Genomic DNA, 9,618 nt, shown 5'->3' on the forward strand with positions numbered 1-9,618 from the left:
AAATTATAATTCATTTCAATTTAAAGTTAGCAAAAACCATGCAGCCACTGTATACCAGGCATTTAAGGTTTGGGGGTGGGTGGACTTAAGTAAAAAGATGGCTTTCAAGGACTACAGAATACAGACCTACAACGGACTATAATACAAAGCAGAGTTAAATAGTACTCAGTGGAAGGAGTAGTTACATACTGGGAAAAAGAAAAAGAACTTATAATTAATTCTGTCTGGTGGAAGTAGACTGGGGGTGGGGACGGCAAATGAGGGCAGCATTGCATGAGAAATTATAGCATAGAAGCTGGGTTTTGCAAGGAAAGATGAATTTCAAAAGGGGGTGCAGATGGCATTTCAATTAAAAAAAAACCAAAAAACTTAGATTCAGAAAAAGTTGTGTTTTAATATTAATAATTTTGCTTCACATTCCCAAGAGGTAATGTTTTCCGAAATTCTTGTCACATTGAAAGACAAGTGTCTGGCTCTTTTGTACTCATGCAATTTGCAAGATAAGAAGTGCATATTTCAAAACCCTAAGAACTAATCTTAGAAGAATGGAATAACCCTGAGTACTTGACTGTGATTCTCTTTCCTTCTTTTTCTGTCTCAGTTTGCCTAGTTCAAAGAACTCTCACAGTCCCTAATGCCTTCCCACATTCTTTTCTTGGTTTTCATTTTCTTCTTTCGAAAATCATAGAGATCTGCATAAGAGGCTACCTGTCCTAAGAGAGGGAGAGTGGTAGCAATGCCGACTGTCTTAACTCCTGTCAAAATGGAGTCTTAATAAAAGGAAAAAAAAAATCAAACTTAAATAACAAGGAATAGTATCAGTGAAATCCTATGAGAGAAAAATTTCACCGTGACATTTGAAAATGTTTTCATTGTGAATTTATGCTCAAGTATTTCTTTTGGCCACATACTTCCAGGGTTGATTTGGGGCCGGGGCGGGGGGGGGGGGGTTGTTGTTGTTGTTGTTGTTTTTCATCTTTTTAATCAGTATGCCCTTTCTTTCTTAGGGCTGCCAAGCAGACCAGTACCTAACAAAAGAGCTGTTAAAATGTGCCAAGGTCCATATAATGAAACATAAATCATACCCATGCAATACCGATTATTTCAAAATTGGGGGTTGAATAAAAATCACTGATTTGTCTCAAATGTTTTAGTTCTTGAGATATTGGAAAGAAATTTAGCTATACCTTTATAAGGTTCCAGCTAAGACAACTGGGCTCCCTAACATTATATGTACCATTTAAATAAGGTCAGAGTATTAATTATAAAGAGTGGTTAAGTTTTACTCAGAAATGTGAAGCATTTATCAAATGTGCACTCATGCAGAGTATCAGGTAGATTTGTACAAGGAAGATCTTAAAAGGAAAATCAAGCAGCTAGCCCAGTTAATAAATAATTTCCTTCTCTTTTTAGCAATGAAATAATATGGCATAATAAAAGACTCTAGGTTTTGGCATCAGACGCATTTATGTAAGGATCCCACCACTACTAATAACTATGACCCGGGACAAATGACTTCATCACTCTGAGTCTCAGTTAACTTCTTCATAAAATGTGGAAAATATAAGTAGACCTCAGGATTATTCTAAGCAATCAGGATAATATGAAATAGCACATAGCAATCACAAAATGGCTAGGTATTCAAGTATTCCAAATTGATAGTAAAAGGAACACAGAGTTCCATCACTTAAGCTTTCGTGATGACAAATATCCAAAGAGGAATTCTGTGACTTCATCGTGTTGAGTTTTCCCATTGATTCACACTCCAGAATGATAGAGTTTATTATTTCAAGTTATTTCCCTTATACCACAGGGTCCTCAGAGGACACTGGCAATTCTTTGGATTCTGCTGGTACCTGTTCTGCCCGCTTGATAAAATGCAACCATTTGTCCAACAGTTCTTTCTCTAGGACTACACACAGAGTGACTGTGAACTCATACCCTTAAAACAGCAAGGAAAATCCTCCTGAAAAGGAGTATGGTCTTGCCTAAGTATGCAGTGTGCACACAGTTTAATGACTAGTTTCCCACGTGATGAATACTGTAATGGGGGAAGAGTTCTTCCCTCTGGGCTCTCTCCACAGCAGCCCCCTCCCCCTACTCACTTCCACTCATCCCTGCCAAAGACTCTGTGAGCCAGTCACAGGGAGTTAGCAAATTACTGCTATTCTGAGCTTCTTGTCTGCAAAAGCAGACAATGTCAGAGACACTAAGATCTGGTTAGCATTATAATTTACTGGCTTTGTTGGAGGTAGAAAGATCCTGCATGCAAACACATGCAGGGTGCAAAGACTGATGCCAGAAGAAAGGATAACATCGTTGACATCGTCTTGGAGCAAGAGATGGACACATATTAAATATAATACTGCTGTATACATTTATGCAGAGATGTAACAAAACAAGTAAGATAGTTTATTTAATTACAGACGTTTACTTAGAAATACAAAACATTCTAAATATAGCTAAAAAGAGAATTCTGTATATGAACCCTATTGTTCACCAACATTCCCCCTGTATAGCAACATACAGTTATAGATATAATGTACGAAGGCATATTAACTGTACATAAAATACAGACCCTTTATACTAACCCATAGAAAACCCTTTACACAAACATATATTTAATCTCTATATAAACATATGTAACCAAAATGCTGTAAAAGAAAATGACAAGATATTTTGATAGAATGAACGTTGGTTTTGTTACCACCTAGCAATACACCACTTTGTCAAATGACTGTCTGATGCTTGTTTTTAATTACCCTCACTCTCCATAGGAGATCTCTGTTTGCAGTATCTCTACAATTCTCACTCAAAGAAGACATTTCTGCCTCCTGTTACTGACATGTAGTCCTTCTGCCCTTTCTCAGATTGTTCTTCAAAATCTGTTTCTGTGGGGGACTTTTTTGTGACTTCCTTGCTTGATGTCCTCACCCCTAATAACTTATTTTCTCCTGAAAGTTCACCAAGAACATTTTCAAACCCAGAGATTTTTAGGTGAATACTCACTTATGCATCATCTAGATCCTACAATTAATGTTTTACTAAACTTGCTTTGTCACAGCTTCCCATCAAACCATCCCTCTATCCACACGCCAATTAACCTAATTTTATTTGATACATTTTTAAAAATTTGTTACTGAAGTATAGTTGACATACAATGATATATTAATTTGAAGTGTGATTAATTAATTTCATAGTGATTTGACAATTGCCTACATTATTCAATACTTGGAACTTCTTAGGGCTGCCTTCTGTAGTGAGAACTCAATATAGCTTTAGGTCTTACTGAGACAGCAAAATCCCCAATGCGGAGAACTCCTCTATGATAAATTATAAAAATTATGTCTTTTAGAGATAAAGGAAAATAAGTCGGCCAAAATTTACTAGGACAAGTTATTATGCAGTGTACTAAAATGCAGGCACTGGCAGGAAAGAGTTCAAGTTCCCATCTTGGTCCTACCAGTTACAGCCTGCCTAAGCTCATGCAAATTACTACCCACTCTAGTTGTGTTCATCATCAGGAATGAGGAATATAATAATGTTTGCCCCAGAGGGTGGATCTGAAGACGAAGTGACATGAGGCATTTAAAGTAGTTTACATAGTGCTTGACACAAAGTAAGTTCTCAGTAACATCAGCTGTTATTGTTGCAATTTTTTTAATTAGTATATGCAAAACCAGATGATAACTGTAATGCAGTTCTGTCCAAGGATATACCTCTTGCATATGCAGATTTAGTGACCTCCAAGGAATTGATTTTAATCACAGTCTGTCCACAGATAAACCTTTACTAGGTATAATTTTCTTTGAGGTGATTGATAGCCGTCTGTATGATAAAATGTGATAGACAACCCAGATGTTCTATTTCGAGCAATTAAAGGCATGAGCCCCATGTAAGTGGATTCCTCACAGATATGCTGACACAAAATCAGAAAAATAATCCACATCTTCCTTTTTTTTTTTCCAGAGCAAAATGTCAGTGTCTCTTAGATTTCTCCGACATCAGCAGAACATTTGCTTTGTTAACTGTTATTCCCGCTGTCAGCAGAAGCTGGAAGATGCCTTGCATGTTTTGCTTTCCGTACAAACCTGAAGCCTTCACAGAGAGGGCACCTTCCCAACATGCACAAATACCCAAAATAACATATTTGGTATTGTATTTATTTAGAAAATTATTTTTTCTTGACTTCCCTGTCCAGTTCCTTGTGTATAGTATACAAAGGATTATATCGTTGATGTAAATAATTTTTTTTTCAGAAATAATAATCTCATTTGGCAGGGAGGAAGGATAAAGGGAAAGGGAAAGAAAGAGATTTTATGGTCTTTATGGTTGTTTGGTAGGATCTCCAAATGTGTGTGTGTGTGTGTGTGTGTGTGTGTGTAAAATGAGGTAATTTTCCCTGCCCTTGACACTTCTTTGAACGTTCCTCTCTTCCTTCGTCTTCCTCTCCCTTCTCCATTTCATTTTGCCCAGTGAAGCATGCTTATGTCAAGTGAACCAGTGGATGAAAACTTTAATTTATTTGAACAGAGCAAATACCACTACAATTAAAAGATACCTAATGTGCTTTGTGCAGTGGGAAAGTACAGTCTCAAAAACAGCACTGTTTGTATTTCATTTTAGATTCTAAACATACAGACCATAACATTTTGTAAATCAGATTTTGTACATATTCAATATGGAAATCTTTGTCCACTTAATGTACTTGCTTACTTGATAATTTTGCTTCCTATAATTCTCTATATACCTTAATATCTTGAAACATCAGCATAATTAGCAGCACCTGGAGTTCTCCCCACCCCCTCCCTTGGTTTGAATAATGTAGGGATATTAGTATTTGTTTGTTTTCATAAAACTCACTTAAACCACTCGATCATAAATATGGAATAGAGATGAAAATTCCACCTCTAGCACAATTGGACATATTTTTGTTGAATTCATCCTGTTTTGCTTTTGTTTTTTGTTTTTGTTTTTTTTTAATGTATCAGTCCTTCACCCATGTTGAGTTTTTGCTATAAAGGTCAGTGCCTGTTTCAAGGGCTAGAGGAGGGGAGAAGCTTCGGTGGCTGGCTCTCTGTGGTGGCAAGGCTGTTTCTACAGCGGACTGAATCTACTTTATGCTTGTCCAGCACCATTAGTCCTTTGTAACCAGGATTGAACAATTAACTAAAAAACAAAACAAAACAAAAAAACCAGTTAATGTCATTTGAATTCTTCATGGGAACAATGATTTTGTTCTTAAGCAGCATGGTGTGTGTGCTAAGGGAAGGGGCACATGAAAGCAAATGTCTCCTGAATATTGCAAAACTCTTTTCTTTGTAATATGGCAAACTAACTTCTGTATAATTATTTGCTGTAGTAAAACTATGTGATAATGGGTGTGTGGGGTATGTGTGTGTGTGTGTGTGTATACTGCTCCTTTTTTTTTTTTTTTTAAGATTTTATTTATTTATTTGACACAGAGAGAGAGAGATCACAAGTAGGCAGAGAGGCAGGCAGAGAGAGGAGGAAGCAAGCTCCCTGCCAAGCAGAGAGTCCGATGCGGGGCTTGATCCCAGGACCCCGGGATCATGACCCAAGCCGAAGGCAGAGGCTAAACTCACTGAGCCACCTAGGCACCCCTATACTACTACTTTTATAACACTTGGTACTTTCCAGTGTTTCTGGAACTATATGCCATCTTTGCCTTTGATTCCTAAAGTGAAAACCTGGTGCGGAGTGACAAGGAGACGTTACCCAGATATCACTGATTCACTGATAAGATTCAGATGTAATAATATTTGCTGACCACATGCATAGAACAGAAATGCAAAGTTGACTTTGCTAGCACTCACTCTTACTCTACCTTCTGTATCTTTAAGATCTTCAGTGGTCGGCTTAATTGTTTATTTATATTAGTACCAAAGATTTGTTTTATCTTATATTCTTATATGGAATCATGGATTCTCTTTTGCAAGGTTGAAATCTCAGGATTTTTTGCTTTTGTTTTTTTTTTTTTATTTTTCTCCTGGTAGCTTCCTGTATGAACTTTCCACAATGATAATATTTTCTCCAGAGAATGAAATGGATTGATTACATAACGTCCGATTTTCTCAATCACACATCTTTTCAGTTAAGTTCAAAGATGGTTTTAGACACTATTTTCAGAATTATAAGTTGTTGTATGAGGGCATCATAATTTCTCACACTACAATGAGTATTAAGTCTTTAAATCATGTACTTTTATGGCAAATAGGAAATGACAAAGAAGAAACAAATAGATTTATTTGGGGGTGTTACTATAAACTAGAAACAAAAAGTGTTAGAATTATCAAAATATTATTTTTATTCTTAAGAAGCAATGTATTTTTGCCTAAGTTTACATCTGTGTAGGATTTCTGGTTAAAGATAAAGTTCTGGTTAAAGTTCTGGTTAAAGATTCTGGCACACTGAACATATGCGTTTTTTTTTTCCCTCTTCCTAACTATGAAATGGTAGTAGGGATGCATAGATGTACATAATCATAAGCGACCCTGAAAACAAAAATACCTCTCATTAGCACATCAGAGAAGTTGGTTCTTTAGAGCAATCTATAATTGGATGCAATTATATTGACGGAGAAACCAGAGCAGAAAGGGTTGAAACCTAAAATATGCTCAGCAAAAGCAGGAACTCTTCTCCCTAGTGGGCTCTTGAAAGAAGCTCAAAGCCAGAACTGCAACTGCAGAAAAAAAATGAAGTATTTGCATACAGTCAAGATAATTAGTGACTGCCAATCAAATAGCTTCCTCAGGGAGCACCTCCTCTCCTACGGGTGACCACAAACAGAGGAAGGGGTGTTTAGCATTTGTCCCATGTAAACCCACACAACTGCTTTCTGTAGAAACTACATAGTTTGCCTGGGGAAAAAATGCTGTGAGTCTTTTTGCCCAAGAGAAAACCAAAAAAGATCAAAGTAACTTAAAGTAAACTTAATATGGAGTGGGGGTGGGGTGAAACAGTGGAGGATCAAAGGTGAGGCAATGGTGCCAACTGCTCCATTCCTGATCCTGCCCTTCTTATTTTTGTGTGATAGACAGTTGATCTGACTGCTATTGGCATCCCCCTCCCCCTTATGATATTGCCAATACTTTTCTGAATTCTTTATGTAAATTAAATTAGTTCATTTCATTCTCACAACAGCTGTGTGGTATGTCACATTATTATCATCACCTAAGAGAGAAGGAAACTGGCTGAAGCACAGAAACATTAAGTAATTTGCTGAAGTTCACAGCTAGAAAGTATTAGAGCTGAGACATGAACAGAGTCTGGTTCAAGAGTCCAATGTACTTAACCATTGCCCTGGGTCGCCCCAATGTGCCGCCTGCCATTCAATGTGCCACACATATTCTATATGCAACTTTCCCACAGAGAGGACAGGACTTCAGAAAAACAGACCAGCAAACCGACAGGAAATACCCGTCTCCCTTTACTTAGCTGCTGAGTCCCTTGTTCATAAATATGAATTTGTGTAACCAAGAATCATCGAACATCATCAAACATTTGAGGAAAAGCAACAGCAAGCAAGAGAAAAGACGAATAAAAGAATTCACATACATACAGACACACAGACACACAGACACACACACACACACACACCCCAGAACCAGAGAAATTTTAAGGAACAAAAGAGAACTTTAAAAATTATGATGATCAACAAAAAGTAAATACTGCGATGGGAGAAAACGTAATTACATAAAATGAAACTTTCTTGGAAATTTTAAATGTGATTCCTAAAATTTATAAAAGTCCAAATGGCTAAATGATACAACAGATCTGGTTTAAATCAAATCACCCATCTTAAATGACAGAATGATGAACTTTCTCAGAATATGGAGAAAATGAGAAAAATTAAGGAATACAAAGGATCAATGCAGATATTCCTATGTGTTTTAAATAGGAAATCTGGAATGAAAACAACACAGAAATTTTAAGAAAAAATAAAATTATAAAATTATAAAAAATATAATTTCAGTGATCTTAAGCTATTTTCTATATTAAAGAATTTGCTAACCATCAAATCAAATAGGATAAGAAGATTTAAACTTGGCATATTATGGCAAAATTAATGAATTTGAAGAGAAATTCCATGAGCTTTCAGAATGGCAAAAATAAGCAAGTTGCTTCCAAAGGAATAAGAACTCAGATTGGGATCACATTTGGCTACCACCCAAACCAAGCTTGATGATAATGGGGCCTTGCCTTTGGGACACCTGGGTGGCTCAGTGGGTTAAAACCTCTGCCTTCAGCTCAGGTCATTGTCCCACAGTCCTGGGATGGAGCCCCACATCGGGCTCTCTGCTCAGCGGGGAGCCTGCTTCCTCCTCCCTCTCTGCCTGCCTCTCTGCCTACTCTGTCTGTGATCTCTGTCTGTCAAATAAATAACTAAAATCTTTAAAAAAAAAAAAGGGGGGGGTCCTTGCCTTCAAAATTCAGTTAAGTGATCTTTAATTTTTAATTCCAAGTCCAATTTTTAGTTTAAAAAGAAAAAAGACAGACTCAGATATTTTGTCTCATAGATACCTATTTCAAAAAATTTCCTTGAATATATATTTGAACAAAATGATAAATGCATCTGAGATATAAAGATACTGAATACAAGGCCAGTAGGAACTAAAGCAGGAAACCGAATAGTTTAAACCAGAGATGACAATGTACAATAGACCTAGAAAGTAGTAGGTCCAAACTAAACCAAATAGTGAATTCATGAAGTTGTCTGCAAGAAGAAAGTGGTCTTTTTTTTTTTCATAATTCATTTAATGGCAACTGGTATTCATTAAATTAGCAATTGCTATCTTCAAAAGATACTACGTTAGCTGTGCTATCATTTCTCAAGAGTGATCAGATACCTAGAGTCACAGACATTTCCCACATAAGAGGCATCACGTAAATGAGACTTGGTTTATCACCAGCGTTTATAAAATCAGACCTAAGGAAAGAAATTAGGTCTGGTCTTAACATAGTGAATGTTTAGCCTGCCCTGATTATTACAAAATTAGACCTGCAAGAATATTTATAGGAAGAAATTGGGTTTAATCAGTAGATTGTGTTATTAGGAAAATTAAGATCTCATAAATTTCCTTTATTAACAAGAAACAAATAAAAGAATTGAACTCTGGAAAACATTTAAAATAAAAAAAAAAACAAAAACAAAAATATAAAACAAAACCTGGGGCACCTGGGTGTCTCTGTCAGTTAAGCATCTGACTTTGGCTCAGGTCATGATCTCAAGGTCCTGGGATCAAGCCTTTCATCAGGCTCCCTGGTCAGTGGGAAGTCCGCTTCCCCCTCTCCTTCTGCCTGCCTCTTTGCCTATGCAGACTCTATCTCTCTGTCAGATAAATAAATAAAATCTTAAAGAAAGAAAGAAAGAAGAAAAGAAAGAAAGAAAAGAAAGAATAAGTTTTTAAAAAACTAAAAAAGTTAAAATTATGTATGTAATTTGAAATAAGTGGAAAGGTGATATAATTTTGAGCAAATACTTGAGGATAAGAGAAGATTCTCTTTAGCTAGGCATGTAGAAAATCTTTATCTGAATGACAAGATTTTGGGAAATAGAATTGAATTTCTTTTCTTTTGTCAAATCACAGTATTTTT

At 36.3% G+C, this 9,618-nt stretch overlaps 1 pseudogene; it reads right to left on the reverse strand.

Moving 5' to 3' along the window:
* Window positions 1-8,921: 8,921 nt before the first annotated feature.
* Window positions 8,922-9,040, reverse strand: LOC122914860 (annotated as a pseudogene).
* Between the last annotated feature and the right edge of the window lie 578 nt (window positions 9,041-9,618).

This window comes from Neovison vison, chromosome 7, assembly GCF_020171115.1.
Source record: "Neovison vison isolate M4711 chromosome 7, ASM_NN_V1, whole genome shotgun sequence".
NCBI lineage: Eukaryota > Metazoa > Chordata > Mammalia > Carnivora > Mustelidae > Neogale > Neogale vison.